This window comes from Triturus cristatus, chromosome 4_1 (assembly GCF_964204655.1).
Source record: "Triturus cristatus chromosome 4_1, aTriCri1.1, whole genome shotgun sequence".
NCBI lineage: Eukaryota > Metazoa > Chordata > Amphibia > Caudata > Salamandridae > Triturus > Triturus cristatus.
Window position 1 is genome coordinate 755250835 of NC_140585.1, and position 15997 is coordinate 755266831.

A 15997-nucleotide genomic window follows, 5' to 3' on the forward strand; every position below is an offset into this window, starting at 1 on the left:
TCCAGCACCAGGATTGGCTGAGACTGAGGGGTCCAGCACTGATGAGCTGTTCCAGTGAGTGAGTGTGTAGGCGCCAGAAGTAATAGACCCGAGGCGGCCGGACCTGCTCAGGATAGGTAGGATTTTATTTAAAAAACCCCACCCCCGCGCAACCCCCACCCCCCCCCCCCCACCCCGGGCTGCGACTGCCCACAAAATCACCACAGAAAAAAAATCTCGCCTGGTTTCATTATCTAATGCAGCAACCTGTTCAGGAATAGCTGTGGTCGCGGAACTTTTACCAATGGGTTTACAATACGGCCACTGTTTGAGGGCAAACCATTATAAATGTCAGCAGGGATTTTTTTTGCATTTTTTTTTTAACGTACAGTTGGCCGAACATACGAGTCTATTGCCAGAGTGCTGCTCTTAGGCAGAAGGTTTTCAGGTGCCCTGCCACAAGCAGCCAATGTAATTTAGTGACACGACCATACCAACGTACTTTGTCTGCTTGCGTTTTGCAACATTTAAAAATCCACATTTAATAAGATGGTATAGCAAAAACGAAACTCTTCAAGCTATATGTGGTTGCGAATAGCAACGATTTTTAAAACATTAGCAGTATTCATGCAACACATCGAACTAGTGTCCGTAATACTATCACAAAAGATGTTTTAATAATCTGTGCACCGCTTAAAAAGGTGTCTATTTTACTAACAAAAACGTTCGTGTCTGTGTCCTCTGAACGGCAACACACCAACTCCGGGGTAGTTTCTTTCAACTACCATGATGTCATTATTGGGAAAGATCTTTTTTCCAGAGATTTTAATTATTCATCAGCTGCTACCCATCAGCCTCTCTCTATAATGCCTAGTTACTTCACATTTTTTTACAAAACAGTACTGGTTTACAAAAGGCGGACTTATATATTTGCGCTTGATCTTAACCAAGTCCTGCCCGACCAATCACGCATTTTCAGTCGCGGATCACACAGTAAACTATATTTAAGTGGATGACTCAAAAGAATGGGCCACTGCATGAACAAGTAATTCAAGTTTCGCAAAAGTTAACTACTCAGAGCATAGTCATCCTCACTTCTTAGATACATCATACTTAAGCCTTACTTAAAATGTCGAACAATTGTTTTTAAAAGAACATGCAATGTATTTGACTACTTGTCTACTTGAGCCAATGGAAGAGGCAGGGGAAGAGACTACACTGATGATCATTTCTGTCCCCCAAAATCGATAGAAACATGGCAGTCTAGGTTCCTATGCCAGTACATCTGCAATCATTGTACACACGTCAGTGCACCCAGGTGAGAACTTACAAGTGCGGGTAGGGTGAAGGAAACCCCTACATGCAATATTACATCCTAAACTGGACTCCTATGTGCATAGAAGACTCCTGATAAACTACCCTGCATGCGAGTACTTCGAAGTCAAGGACCCCACCGCTTGAGTACGGTTTAAAGTGCCGCAGACCCTCGCAACTGGCGAGGAGACTAACCTTCTAACCCGGTGGATTCAAATGATTTAGCTCACATGAGGCATGTGCTATTCTAATGATTCAAGTGATCCGGAGACCGGTCTATACAAGTTGTAACTGACGACAGACAGTAACTAACTTCAAGCGAAGGCACCAGAGTCAGTCTGCTCGTGCTGTTGTGTGACCAGGGGGTTAGCAATTAAGATCTGCAACCTGATCTGCAGCACACAATCAGTCATAGAAGACCAGGTCTGTAGAATGTGTTCGTTTTTTTACGGCCAATTTATAACATCCTGCAGATTCTGCAAGAAGAACCTGTCAGACAGGAAGCTGCACTGCAGATGGCAGAAAGACCAGACAAAGTGTGTGCAGGTAAAATAATTACAAACCTTGCTTGTTGCACTGTGCCATTTGCACACTACAGGAACTAACAATTTAAATTCTGTAAAATATGGAGTATTTTTCGTGTGTTTAAATATTTCAAGTCTACACTATCACTATTGCTTTATAAACCATCTTGCTTCGTCAGATTTGCATTAGAATGCATGCTTTTCCCACAGTTTTTTTCAAATCTTTTCAGGGGAAGAACCCCTCTGAACCCCTGATGACAGTCTCGCTGACATGCTTCGCTCGCTCACGATGCAACACACATCTTCAACTTTTACGCCCTACCACTTTCAAATGTCACCAGCCGCCACTGCTGGAGAGGTAGTGTCGAAGAGGTCCCAGATAGCTGCGGTGTGTTTGTGGAGGGACCGCACATTGAGGAGGATGCAGCTGAACTGGTCAGGAGAGCTGTTGGTCATCTGGGAAGCCAGAGGAGCTGGTGTGTTTGCATGGCTGTAGGTGCGGTTGCAGTTTCGGCAGGCGACAGGTCAAAGAGAATTCTTGAGTGATGCTAGATGGTAGGTGGCATGGTGTCTAGGGTTGAGGGCGAGGAGGGTGCTGGTGTTATAGAGGTGGAGTGTTCGAGAGGCAGGGTCCACGGCACTCAGCGCGGTTGAGGCGCAGACAGATGCAGATGGGCTTGCCGATGCTTGCAGCGGCTGCCATTAAGAAGTGCTGTGTGGGGGGCTGGACAGCTGGGAGGTGGGAAACGCGGAAGCTGGAAATTATCATGGAGGGGGCCGGGCTACAGGGGATTGCAGCAGCAACAAGGGAGAGGATAGGGGAAAAGGAATTGAAATGAAGCACAGAAAAAACAAAACAAACAAAGCAAATAAAAAAAACAAAGCCAAAGGCAGAAGCAGAAAAACAACGGAGAAGAGCAGAAAGAGGGAGAGAAACAGCAGAAAAAAGGGACACGAGGGCAGTCAATCAGCAGAGCAGTGACGCTCTACCACTGGACCATCAGGGTTGAGGCGCAGGCAGGAGGGGTCAGGGGAACCAGCAGTAGATGGGGACAGCAGCTACCAAACAGCACTGCGCTGTAGAAGGATCAAGTCCACTAAGGGATAGTTCCCCATACACCCAAAAGCGCACTAACAGGGTACAAGGAAAGGCAGCACCCTCCGATTTAACAGTGGTGACCAGATTTGTGTTCCCCAGTGCCCCAGCGAGGCCTGGGCCCAAGCTGACCCCGTGCCCCTGGCATCCACTGCCACCAATGACAATTTCAGTGACTTGATCCAGTTAGTGGAGTGCCGCACCAGTCTTGTGCGGTGTCCTCTGCAATGTGGGTCTGCCACAGTGCAGGAATTACTCCTGGCATATTGTGCAGCATCCACAGGTGCTAGGCCTGACACGACCCCCGGGCCTCCTCCACTCCTCATCCACATTCTCCTCACCTGGACATCGACACCGAGGCTCAATCAGCCGCCCTCTCTCCAAATCTTTGACTCAGCCAGTAGGATCCTCAGCCAGGCTGGATTTCACAATCCTGCATACGGCAGTCGCCTGCGGGTCCACTGGGGAACCTCTCCATGCAGGAAATGCAGCAGAGCCCTTTTAGGCACAAAGTTGTGGCGCTCCCGCAATACAAGTTCAGCACAGCTCAGGGGCCTCCCCTCCAAAGCGTCTGAGCAGCGCCACCTCCTCCGGCCTATGTGCAGAGAGGCGCGGCCCAACATCTGCAATCTCCTCAGTGCACCCTAGTGGAGTGATGGCACCTGTTATGCAATGCCGACTTCCCACATCGGTCCTCAGGAGTGCCTCTACTGATCAAAGCTCCAAGGGGCACCAGGTGGTCTTCTCACACAGGTCAGCAATGTGTCTCCATGTGACGTGCCAGACTTTGTCACCAGGTAAGGGCGATCTCCAACGCCTCACTGTCTACAGCCGCGGATCACAGGCTCGGGCCTGCTGCAGCCCGCCTCCACCGTCAGGCTGCAGTAACTCCACAGCACCGGTGCCTCCCCATCTGGGTATAAGATGCAGGCCCAGTGAGGCCTTCAGGCCCCCGGGGACTGTCCACGCTTCCAGGCATCTGCCACGAAGGTGTCGCAGCATGGCGCAATGAAAAGTGCTGCATCGCTATTTTTACCCAGTGATGCACCACTTTTCATTAATGAGGTTATGATTCTGCATTTCCTCTTCCCCTGGGACTCTAGCTGGTCATACTGGCTGTTGTGAGGTTTAGCGTTGCATGCGCTGAATGAAACACGGCACTCAGGAGCTCCCTTTCTGCCTTCCTTTATTCTCGATCCTCTTTTCAGCCTTTACCGCGCGCGCACTTGCCCCGCCTCCCCTCGCCACCTTCCTGTCATGCCTGACCCAGAATGGCGACTCGATCAGGCATGACGACGCGACATCTCCCCCTTTTGTACATTGTCATTTGACTTGGGTCGCTGTCTTTAAAGTTCTTCAATGAGTCGAACCGGCCTTCATGTGACCCTCTGAGGCCAACGGGGAGGTCTCTGTTCTTCGGATTCATCCAAGTTAATTACATGAAAACGTTCTTCAAGACTGTCTGCTCCTGGGTCTGTGGTGTCTGTGTCTCTGTCCGTTTCCTCTTCTCGACGATATGCCGCCGGATTGCACTTCTTGAAATGTGAGACGTTTCTCGTGGTTCACTTTGTCGTGGAGGCTGCTGTAATCATGGTTCCTTTTTTTTTCACTACTTGCAGCGGGTGAGCATGATATCGGCTGTCGGCTTTGGTTCTCTGCTCCTGTTTCACTAATACCCAGTCTCCTTCTTGGATGTTTGATGTCTTTGTATGGCGCCGATTGTCAGCGTAGTCTTTCATCTTTGCTTTCTTGTCTCTGTCAATGTTCATTAATGTCTCATGATCTGTGGTCGGGAGTCTGGAGTGTATGACTGCGTCTGACGTCGGAATCCTGGTGCACGGAGTTCTCCCCAGCATCAGGGTAGCAGGACACCGGTTGGTGGTACTGTGTGGTGTTGTGCGATAGGCTCTCAGTACCTCGTTGAGCAGCGGTTGTATGTCCCTCTGGGACAGTTCCGCTTGCTGTATTGTTTTCTTCAGGGTGGCCATAAAGCGCTCAACCATCCCATTGGCTTGAGGCCAAAGGGGGGTGATTTTCCGGTGTCTAAAGTTCAGGTGGTCTGCGAATTCTGTAAACTCATGTCCGTTGAAAGGTGGTCCATTGTCCGTTTTTACTGTCTGTGGAATTCCCCATGCTGCGAATATTTCGTCAAGGACTGGTACGACTGCAGACGCTCTTGTGGACGGTAGTTGGTGTGCAATGTGAAAGCGAGAATATTCGTCCATGACAACGATGACATATTTCCCAGATTTTAATGGGCCAAAGAAATCGACGGCTACTTGTTGCCATACGCCGTCCGGGAGATCAGACATTTGTAATGGGGCATGTGGTTCTTCTCGCCCCACTAGTTGGCATTGCGGGCAGTCTTGAAGCGTGGCCTCTACCATCTGGTCAAGAGATTGGAACCAGACTCTCTCTCTCAGCACTATCTTTGTGGCCACTACGCCCCTGTGACCTTCGTGAGCGAGATTGATGGTCCCTTGTCGTAGTTGCTGAGGAATGATAATCCTCCTATCCGTCAGTAACAACCCATCTGGCACTGATCGTGAGGTCATCCTTGACATGTTTGAAGGATGAGAGTTCTTGCATGTTGATAACAGTGTTGGCTTGGGAAGTCTCCAGATGTCTCCATGAGTCTGCTTGAATACGCTGCATGACCTCTTGGAGTGTGGCATCTTTAGTAGTGACTTCAATAATAGCTTCTAGTGGAACGGCAGGTGGGCACGCTTGGTCGATCACAAAATGAACATATTCCTCAGCGAGCGAAATGTGTGTCTGTGTCAGTGTCTGAGGATGGCGTGAAATGTAGTCCGCTGGATTTTCTGCCTTTCCTGGTTTGTGGATAATGGTGTAGGTATAGTCCTGCAGGCGGATCCCCCACCTTTCGATCCTTGGCGGCATCTTCGCTCGCGGGTTGCCGAAGATGGTGATTAGAGCCTGATGGTCGGTAATAAGAGTGAAATGGAAATGTTCGCACGCCCACACAACAGCCAGGCTTTCCTTCTCCGGTTGCGAATATGCCTTTTCCGTGTCTGTGAGACTGCGACTGGCATAGGCTATGATGTGACGCTGGTCTCCTTCGTCATCATATTGGGCAAGGATGGCACCCGGGCCCACGGGGCTTGCGTCAACGGTGACTTCTGTTTTCCTCTTGGGGTTGAAGTAAGCCAAGTGGGCGGCAGAGCTCACTGTGCCTTTGATCTTATTGAAAGCGTGTTCACATGTCCTGGACCAGTGAAAAGGTTGACCCGGTCTTGCTAGCTCTCACAGTGGGTAACTGATGGTTGCATAGTCTTTAATGTATCTGGCACAATAACTGGCCATACCCAGGAATGACCGTACATCACTGACATCGCGAGGTTGCGGTGTGTCAGCGAGTGCTGAGACTTTGTCCGGGTCTGGTCTCATGCCATCTTTGGAGAAGATGTGTCCATAGAACTTAAGGGTTGACTTGTGAAATTCACACTTGCCTTTGTTGAGTGTGAGATTGGCACTTAGAAGGGCATGGCACACACGGTCTACGGCTTTGTCGTGTTCTTCACGTGTCGTGCCAAATACAAGTATGTCGTCACTGTAGTTAAATGAGTTGGGAATGTGGTGGATCACTCGCCGAACGGCTTCTTAAAAGATCTCCGCAGCTGACGAGATGCCAAAGTTGAGGCGTTTATATCTGAAGAGTCCTTGATGAGTGGTGAATGTAGTAATGTACCTCGATTTCTCGTGGAGTTCGAGCTGGTGATATCCTTTGTTGAGGTCTAATTTTGAGAAGACCGTTGCTCCGTTCAGGCGGGTAATCATGTCGCTAATATGAGGTTCGGAATGTCTTTCCCGCTCTATGGCTGTATTCGGGGCGCGCATGTCCACACACAGGCGTACTTTGTTTTCATGCCCTCGCTTGGGCACTACTACCACTGGTGTCACCCAGGGGGTGGGTCCAGATGATCGTTCTATGATGTCTGCTCTCAGTAGATCTTGAAGCTCATCATCGACCGCTTGCTGGAGGTGAAAAGGTACTTTCCTATGGTGCTGGGCCACTGGTGTGAATTGCTCGTTGATGTGTAGTTTGACTTTGACGTTGGCTAACTTTCCTAGGTCTGAGAACAGCTTCGGGAATTTGTTGATCATTTCGGGCGAGTCATCCACTTTGAACAGGAGCTCTACCAGTCTCAGCCGTTCTGCTGTGGGTAAGCTGAGTAGGCAGTCGGCAGCTTCAGGGCCTTCTATGACATGAATTTGAGCTTGAATTGATCTGTTCTTGTAGGGTAGTGTCGTGGGAAAACGTCCTAGGCACGGCAGTGGTTCCTTGGACATCCAGGTGTAGACGCGCACTGCAGCTGGCTCCAGCTTCGGTTTCGGGCACATCTTTTCATATTCTGTTGCGCAGATGTAGTTCAGTGACGCTTCCGTGTCCTGAACAAACTTGGATTATTATGGGGTATTTCTTCAGCCGGTCTGGGTCAGCCACCATGCATGCATATTCTTCACTGTCCTGCGATATGGGAGTGAGTGCGTACGATTCTCTTTATGTCAAAATGTGGGAACGATACGACGCCTGGGACTGGGTGCTGGATCTGGAGGAGTTGGTTGATTGGTCTCTTCTTCCGTGCACTACCCTTGCATGGTGACGTGTCCCAGCACTTCGTCTGACTGGCCTAGTTTCTTTCCACTTAGTTTGACACATAGATTCGAAGTGATTATCTCTCCCGCATCTGTGACATTATTGGCCCATGGCTGGGCACGTGCCAGTGTGTGGATATTCTAGGCCACATCTGTAGCAGTGCGGCGGTTGTTTCCGGGTTGTACTGCTTCTGGTCCCGCCGTGGGACGAGCTCATAGGTTTGACAGGTCTCCGATGATCCGGCCGACGTCTGGTGTCCGTCTGGGATTGGACTCGGAGAGCTTGTTCCCGCTTTTCTGTCTTCCCAGCCTCCATCTTCTTTGCGTGCTCTTCGGCTTGGTCATTTATGAGTGTGAGTTCTTCAATGTCGTCAAGCGAGTAGTGTTTTTTTAGGAGTCGACGTCGTAGTGATTCGGATTGACATCCCTCGATGATGCGTAATCGCAGTGCATCTTCGGTGTTAAAGTTGTCGAACTCGCAATATCGTGCCAGAGGTTTTAGTCGTGAGATGAAATCGCCCATTGATTCATCACGTTCTTGGGACGCGAGATTGAAGGTGTAACGTTCATAGTCTAGGTTGCGTTTATGGAGAAATTTCCTGTCCAGAGCGTCCTTCACATCGGCATACGATGCGGTATCCGCTGGGGGCAATTCTTTGATTTTCTGTCCAATGTCTCTGCTCACTAGATTTTTTAGCGCTATAAATTGATGGTCAGGATTATCTACTCTTGAGCCTTTCATAAAATCTTCGAAGTCTTCTATCCAGTTTTTCCACTTGGGGCCCATACTGTTTCCTGACATCAGTATCAGAGGTTCGGGGGTCGCAGGAACGATACCCCCATTAATATGGGTCCTCGTGGTGCGGCTGAGGCCGGACCGGGTGCTGCATTGTGCGTTGAGTCAGGTTGATTGGACATAGTGATAATCCGCGATCTTCACTGTCTCTTCTAATGCTCCTTGTAGCTTTACAGGGCTTCAGAAATTATTTGTGGCAGGCTCAGGGTGCTTTTTCTTCCTCGCCTGACTTCAAAATGGCCACCGAGTTACAGCCAATGTCTTCCTATGGGCTTGCCTGATTCCAAGATGGCCGCCGGACAGGACGTCTGTGTGCAGTAAGGGACATGAAGATTATAGTCCTTACCCCAGCGCTATGCACCACTTGCTTATTTGGGGCCTCGTGCACTTGTCTCCCAGGAGCTCCTTGATGTTGCTGTGAAGCTGGACTGAGTGGCAGTATTTGCCTGAAGCTTCAAAACGCACCATCTTTTTTTTTTTAATTTCTTTTGAGGAGTTCAGGGTGTTTTGGAATCCCACCCTCGTCGCCAGGTTTAGCGTCGCATGCGCTGAATGAAACACGGCACTCAGGAGCTCCCTTTCTGCCTTCCTTTATTCTCGATCCTCTTTTCAACCTTTACAGCGCGCGCGCTTGCCCCGCCTCCCCTCGTCACCTTCCTGTCATGCCTGACCCGGAAGTGGGGACTCGATCAGGCATGACGACGCGACATGAGGGTGGGGGTGTTGTTGACCTGCGCTGAACTTGGTCCTGGCTGCACCATTCTAGTGTTATTATTTTATTTCCTTAGAGGTGTATTTGTAGGCTCTTTTTGCCTCTAGAGGCTGAAAAGTGACGTTGGGCTGACTAACATAAAAAATGTTGCCGCTAATTTACAGGTCGTCACTTTTATCACTCTAGTGTCAAGATTTTTATCGCTGTCACGCTAGGTTTAGCGGCAATTTTCACTGCTGCTTGCTGACCCTAATGCAAAGTAATGGCGTATTGTAAATAAGTCGCTAACATGCTGCTAGATTTCGGCGATAGACAGCGGTAAAAATATTTCCGCTAAGCATCATTAAAACTGCTTAGCGGCAATTCTTGTAAATATGCCCCCTGGTTTTAGATGGCCAGTCTGAGAAGTTGCAGATGTGTATGAAGAGAGTAAGAGACAATGGAATTCTGCTTCGGATAAAGGTAGAAGGCAATGTGGAAGACAAAAAGAAAAAGACAAAACCGGATAGATCATAGAAAGAAAGAGCCCTTTGAGAAACCTTTATTTTGCATTGTGTCATAATACAACATGCAGAATGGTGGTGCATTTAAAAGAAGCAAGAAACGTTGGTTTTCTTTGCTTACATGTAAAAAACGTTTTATTTTTGAGCATACTAAACATTGATGAGGGGCTAATTACGACTTGTTTGTGTTATTACCGAAATATTCTCAACAAAGTGAAAGACAGATTTGTGTTCGCAAATGGACCGCAGACAAATCAACAGATATGGTCTCCTTCTTGGATAATGACCACAGGCTAATAGTGCAAGGAAACAGCTCAGGAAAATGAACGCATTACAAACCAAGGGCTAATACTAGCTCTCAGATGAACCTGATGTGGTCACCGCCCTAATATAAGAGGGCTGGCTTGGAGGTTTAGAGCCAGGCCAAAGGACAAATGTTGCCATTCCTTGTGTGCCCACGTCAAAGGCACGTTGACTCTCTTATGTCCACAAGAGGCTGGTGAATAAATAAGACCTCTAATTCCAGTGACGATGCAGGGAGTCTTTTACAATGGTGAACGCCAGTCTAAATGGTAGAAAGGAAAAGGCTGTCTCATACGGAAAGGGACCTTTTTTCAACACTCCAGGTAATCAGCAGAGAGAATGCAAAGTCGCAGCAAACAGAGACTTTCCCAAGTGGAAACCAGCCATCATTACAGGCAACGTTTTCAAATGTTGAACAACTGTGTGATCTAACGCCGTCATTTCAAGGTAAAGTTTTGAGCTCTACTATGTTAATAAATTGTTTGCAACGAAGAGGCCATGATTTTTAAAGCTGTAAAAGCCACATTTTAAAAGATTTCTTGCAGCAGGAGGTCTTAGAGATTTTTTAACTTGTGATCATGCCCCTTACCCATGGATAAGGTGTATTAGATATGGGGTGATCAGTGTAGGCTTTGCTGACTGCGAGTTTTAGGTAAAACAATCCAAATAGATCTCTCCGCCAGCATTGAGTTTAATATGTAAGTAACATAGACGTAGTGAAAATCTCTTTTGGTTTTGCAGGATTTTGCTATCCCAATAAGGACTTTTACAGTAGACTTATCTATAGTTCTTAAAGCTTTTAAAACCAATGCTGGCAGTGAGCTCTATTTGGATTGTTTTACCAAAAATTCTCACCTCCACCATGCCCAGTTTTGTCATCAGTGATATAATTTCAGATGTTGCAGGTGTGTTATGAATGATGTCATAGAACATGTCATGAGTGAAGTAACATGTGAGGTAATTAGTAGTTAGGAGGGCGCAAATCATACTTAATTTGGCATGATTTATACTTACTTGACAAAACTATAACTGGTGAATTTCAGTGGTTTTGTTAGCTTATAAACAGTATGTTTTGATGGACATTTTCACCTAACTATAACATCACTTTCCCCATTATTTTTTACAGTGAATTTCTATGGTTTTGTAACGTAAAACAAGATGTTCATTGCTTTTGCATACCGTAGGGTCGGGCACAGGGTCTCGCTGCAAGACAGGCCCTGCGCTCATCCCTAAGCAGGAACTCAACCCCCCGCCACTACACACTGTGGACTATGTCATGTAGTAATATAAATAATGCCATTTGAAGTATTAAAGTAGTCAGGGGACAGCCTTTCCTTAACAAAGAGAAAAGCAATATATATATATGTGAAGGCAAAGAGAGTATTGGTACCTCTTTGACTACTAGAATGACCACCTACAACTAGGGGCCACCTGGTACCTTTTGGACCTCATTTCTGTGGGCTATAATATGTCCCCAGTTTATGGAAACATATAACCTTGACTGGTTCACAATGCTGGCCACTTTCTCAGAATAAACAGTAATTGTGATTATATGTGTTAGACACATTAATGTAATGCAACCACGTTTTAACATGTAACAATGGCATATGTTGTGTATATATTTTGTTTAATGTGATGTTTATGTGACAAACTTTATAAATGTGTGCTATTTGTTTATTGCACAACACTGAATGCATTATGGGTGGTGCCTAAAGTAAAAACACTCAACTATGAGAAAAAACATCCTTTTTTTATACAGGCCATGTTCTCTCTTTCTTTATCTCATGCAAAGTTGATAGTGCATAGATCGACACAAAAAAAGAGATGTGTGGTAGCCGAGTGGCTAAAGAAAAGGCTAGAAAAGAATATGAAGTCATGATTGTCAATTACAGATAGAAACAACTGACATTTCTGGTCACATATAAGATCAGGAAATATGGTATGGGGGTACACACATTTTCAATACATTTTAAGTAAGGCACCCAAATTGACTGTGTCAAAGTGTCAGAACACCTAAATATAAAAAGTGGGGCTATTAGCTTTATCGAGGGGTGAAAACATCAACATATATAAAGCAGACCTGTTTTTGTTGTCAAAAAGTCACCATTTAATATAATAAAATGTATATTTTATAAATTCACTCTTTACAAAGTTTATTATTATTGATGAGTACAAATTCATAAAATTAAAATATTAATATGTATTTGAGTATTTAAAAAAAAAATTCAGGCCAAAAAATTCACTCACAGAACCAACCACAAGAGGTCTCCACACTCCAGCTGAAGAACATACAGCTCCAACTCAGAGTACTGTAAAAATAATGGTACGCTCTCCGGGAGTCATTCTTTCAATGACCTATGAGACTTACTGGAATTTTTTTTTAAATGAAGTTAAGGGCAGCTGTTCTTCCTGCAGCCCCCACAAAATAAATATAAAAGCTTGGTGGTGCCCCTGGCCCTTCTAGGAGAGCCACCACCATTAAAAAATATATTTTTTAAATGTCCTTGTAGTGCATTATGGGGTGCTCGCGAACTGAACCAGTGAATGTGAAATGAGCAGCTACTCCACTCATTTTAAATTCACTGCTTTTCTTTTTTTATCTGGGAAGGGAGGGCATGCGGACCCCCTACCTGAGCCATATCATTCTCCTGGGGACCCCATCCTTTGGGCCTGATCACTTTTTAAAGGAGAGGGGGCATGCACAACCCCCTTTGGAACCTTTTCAAGGCCTTAGGGACCCTAGCCCCTAGGGCTGATATAATTTTTATGAGGAGTGGGTGTATGAATTTGGTGTAATTTTGTTTTGTAGAACTGCTGTTCGGTTTCCCTAAGGAAAGTGGCATGGAGTAAATGCATTTTGGGGATCCCACCCTCCCCCGCTTGATAGATCACACCAAACTTTCCAGGAAGAAGTTAAGACATCAGTTCATGCCAAATTGAAATGTTAATTCCAGGAAGAGTTTTTTAAAATTCCATTTGGAAGTCCAGCAGCACAAGGTACACATTTCAAAATGAATCTTTCCACTACAGTTATCAAAAAACTACATTCACTTTTGAATTCGATTTTTGACAAAAAGTTAAAAATAACGTTCATGGAATTTGCTTTTATTTTCTCACAATTAAACCTTCCGATGGGAAAACACAATTATGCGTAAACAGCAACAAACATTTTTGATGACTGTTCACTGTAGAGAATTGATAAATATTTACAAATGGTCGTTTGGTCAAGCCTGTAAGTAAATTAAATGAGATGACTTCACCATTGACTCGATGCAAGCAAAGCATTTCACACTTTCTGTAAGTAAGGGTTGGCTATCGAATCCTGCCTGTCACTGTGGTGGCGAGTTCTGCCAAGTCCGTATTTGTCTCACCAACCACTGACCTATCTAATGTATGTCTACCCAGTCATTCAGAGCAGAAAGGCAAAGCAGTAACTAGGCAAGTGCACAATAGGAACTTGTTCACTAGGCAAGAATAATAAAGAATTATAGAGAGAAGAAAAGAGAGAGAAAGTTGCTCCAGCAAACACAAACATACAAAAACATGCGCTCACCTTTGGTGGGGTCAGTAGACAGGCTAGATGTTTGCCCAAAGAACTTCAAGGCCAGCCTGTTGTCTTCTCACCTGACGCTTGCTATGACGGTGTCAGCAGTATTTTTTTTCTTTAAAGAAAAACACGTTTGCACTGGATGTTTGCTTGCATTTGGCAAGCTTTTATCTGGCGTCTCTCAGTGTTATGATTTCAGTGATCACATTTGATTTAGAAGTTCCTCCCGCTGACCTGAATTACGTAGGGGAATATAATCTACTGACCAAAGATTTAACCAACTGTGCTCTGTCCACATCATACTCAATGACTTAAAGCAAAGGCCAGTTTTTTGAGATATGGATTCAGACAAGAACATTGTAACTTCAGACCCAACTCACTTTTTATTTTCCCCGCCATTTTTGTTGTTTAACTGGGACTTCACAGCCCAGGAGAAGAGCTTTTCATTCTAAACAATAAGCAAACAGGGCGCCTGCGCCTGTGTCTAAACCATTTTTAAACTTGTCAATTTCAATTACTGCCTCCTTTCACTAAATGGGGCTGCAGGAAACCTTTTCCGTCACAGTAAATAATTCTATTGTTAGAAATAGCAGCAAATGGAACTATAGTTGGACTAATGAACTTTAGACACCAATTCCTTGGGATGCCTCTGCTCCAGTGACTTTTGTGTAGGAATATTAAGGAGGGGCAAATACTTATGAAGCATAAAGACTTTTATCTCTTCATTTTTTGTTATATATAAATATTTATAATTTCCAGGGTATTATTTTGCTTACTGTCTTCTTGCAGCTGTGCACTCCTTACAAGCACGTGACTTTTTCAGACTTATTGTTCTTGATGCAGGGTGGGCTAGGCGACAACCATGAAAGTCGCACAAAAAGGTGCATAGAAGTCATGCAGGTGAAGAGAGAGTTCAGGGTGGACAAATAGATAGGTGGAGAGAAGGGTCAGAGGAGAGAAGAAGTAAAAGTGACACTTTTAGCTTCAATACTTATGATGTAATGCGGATCGCCACCGCCCAGCCGGCTGTGGCGGTCGGTGGCGATCCGCACGCCATCACAACACAATTTACCCCCTGCCATATTACTATGGCGGGGGGTACCGCGGTGGACGGAAAGTCTGGTTGGATTGCCGGCCGGGCGTAAAAGGCCCACAATATGGTGGAGGTGCCTTGCAGGCACGGCCATCCATATTAGTATGCCTGCGGTGGGTATGCCTTTCCATGGCGTAGACTCTGCAATGGAAAGGCATGTGGTAAATGACTTTGGGGACCCATTGCGTGCCCCCGGGGGGGTGGGGAGGTGGGTGGCTGCACTTGCCACGCACAAGGTGGCAGGCACAGCGCGGTGCCTGTCAGGTTGTGCCTGTCAATGCACTGTATGCAAATTCAACATTGCGGCAGTGCTGCTTACAGCACCGTCCGCCACAATGTTGTAGATGCGGGATGCGACAGCCAGGGTGGTGGTCGCATCCTAATTGGCCTAGCGGGACCGCCGCACCTCAGGCGGTCGGTCCTGTTTTCCGTTACGGTGGCGGGCGGCAGTCCGCCCGCCATTGTAATGGGGTCCTAGGTGTCCAGAGTTTGCAGCACATATACTGGAGGTCTGAAATTAAGTTTACCAGCCGGTATCTCTGCATCAAAGTTCTTCTATTAAGAGATTTCCCCAGAAATGTTGAATAGCAATTCACACCCTGATCTACTGTGTGCTTTTCCAAGCAGTTTCTCAGAGTTTTCAAGGTAGTGGAGTGTAAAAACTGGGGACGAGGATTACTTAGAGAGCGAGTGAAGCGAGTGTGCCAAACTGATAAAAGAAGGGTTTGAGGTGCTTGTGCCCCGCAAAAAAAGAAAAAAAGGGAGAGGCAAGAGTTTTTGGGAAACATGATATTGTTTAAAAAGCAGAATTGTTTGATGATGTAGTCTTGAAATACTTGAAACCCTCAAAGAGTTGAGATTTCAGATGAAAGTGACCAATATTTTGCACTGTTAAATATTTTCAACCGTTGCGCCCTGCCCTGCTTTGCAGCAGGCACATTATCTCTCTTTGCTATTTTTTGACAAGTCAAAGATGTGACTAAACTGCTCACAGATCTCACCAGCAAGTGCATTAATACCCATAGGTATTTCCATAGGTCGGATGAACTAACATGCTGGCCGCACAGGGTTCTCGGTCTCAGATGCCTTAATGCCATTAAATGTTTTAAAATTCATTCTGGGAGTCACCATTTGAGTAACCCAGCATAGAATTATCATATTTGTCCAAGTTATGGACTACGCCAGTGCTGTACCAGTGAGCCTCATCTCACCCCATCTGGGGCTGATCCCACAAACAAACCCAAGCACTGATCATTGCACTACTCTAGAAGTAGATGTCAAGCCTAGGATGAACCACAGCTCTGTTATGGCAGTGAGTGCACCTAAACCCATCCTCCCACAGCACTGGTTTGACAGAGAACCATGAAACATCCGGGATGACACTATTACATTGCATACAGGTGCATCTGTGCTCACCCATTTCTGGGGGTTACACATTGCTCTCATAAAGGACCTTATTCATCCAGTGCTGGAACCACCACACTGAGCAACCAAAGCTCCTGGAACCATCTGA

The 15997-nt window shown here is 46.1% G+C and overlaps 1 protein-coding gene and 1 long non-coding RNA gene across 2 annotated transcripts in view; one reads left to right on the forward strand and one right to left on the reverse strand.

Moving 5' to 3' along the window:
• The window catches only part of SLC38A4 (solute carrier family 38 member 4), a 216149-nt gene that overhangs the window by 88743 nt on the left and 111409 nt on the right, over positions 1-15997 (reverse strand). The gene's annotated exons all lie outside the window — the stretch shown is intronic.
• The window catches only part of LOC146855487 (uncharacterized), a 152577-nt gene continuing 146541 nt past the window's right edge, over positions 9962-15997 (forward strand). Inside the window, exon 1 of the long non-coding RNA XR_014981331.1 lies at positions 9962-10291. This is a non-coding gene — a long non-coding RNA (uncharacterized LOC146855487). The remainder of the gene's footprint in view (positions 10292-15997) is intronic.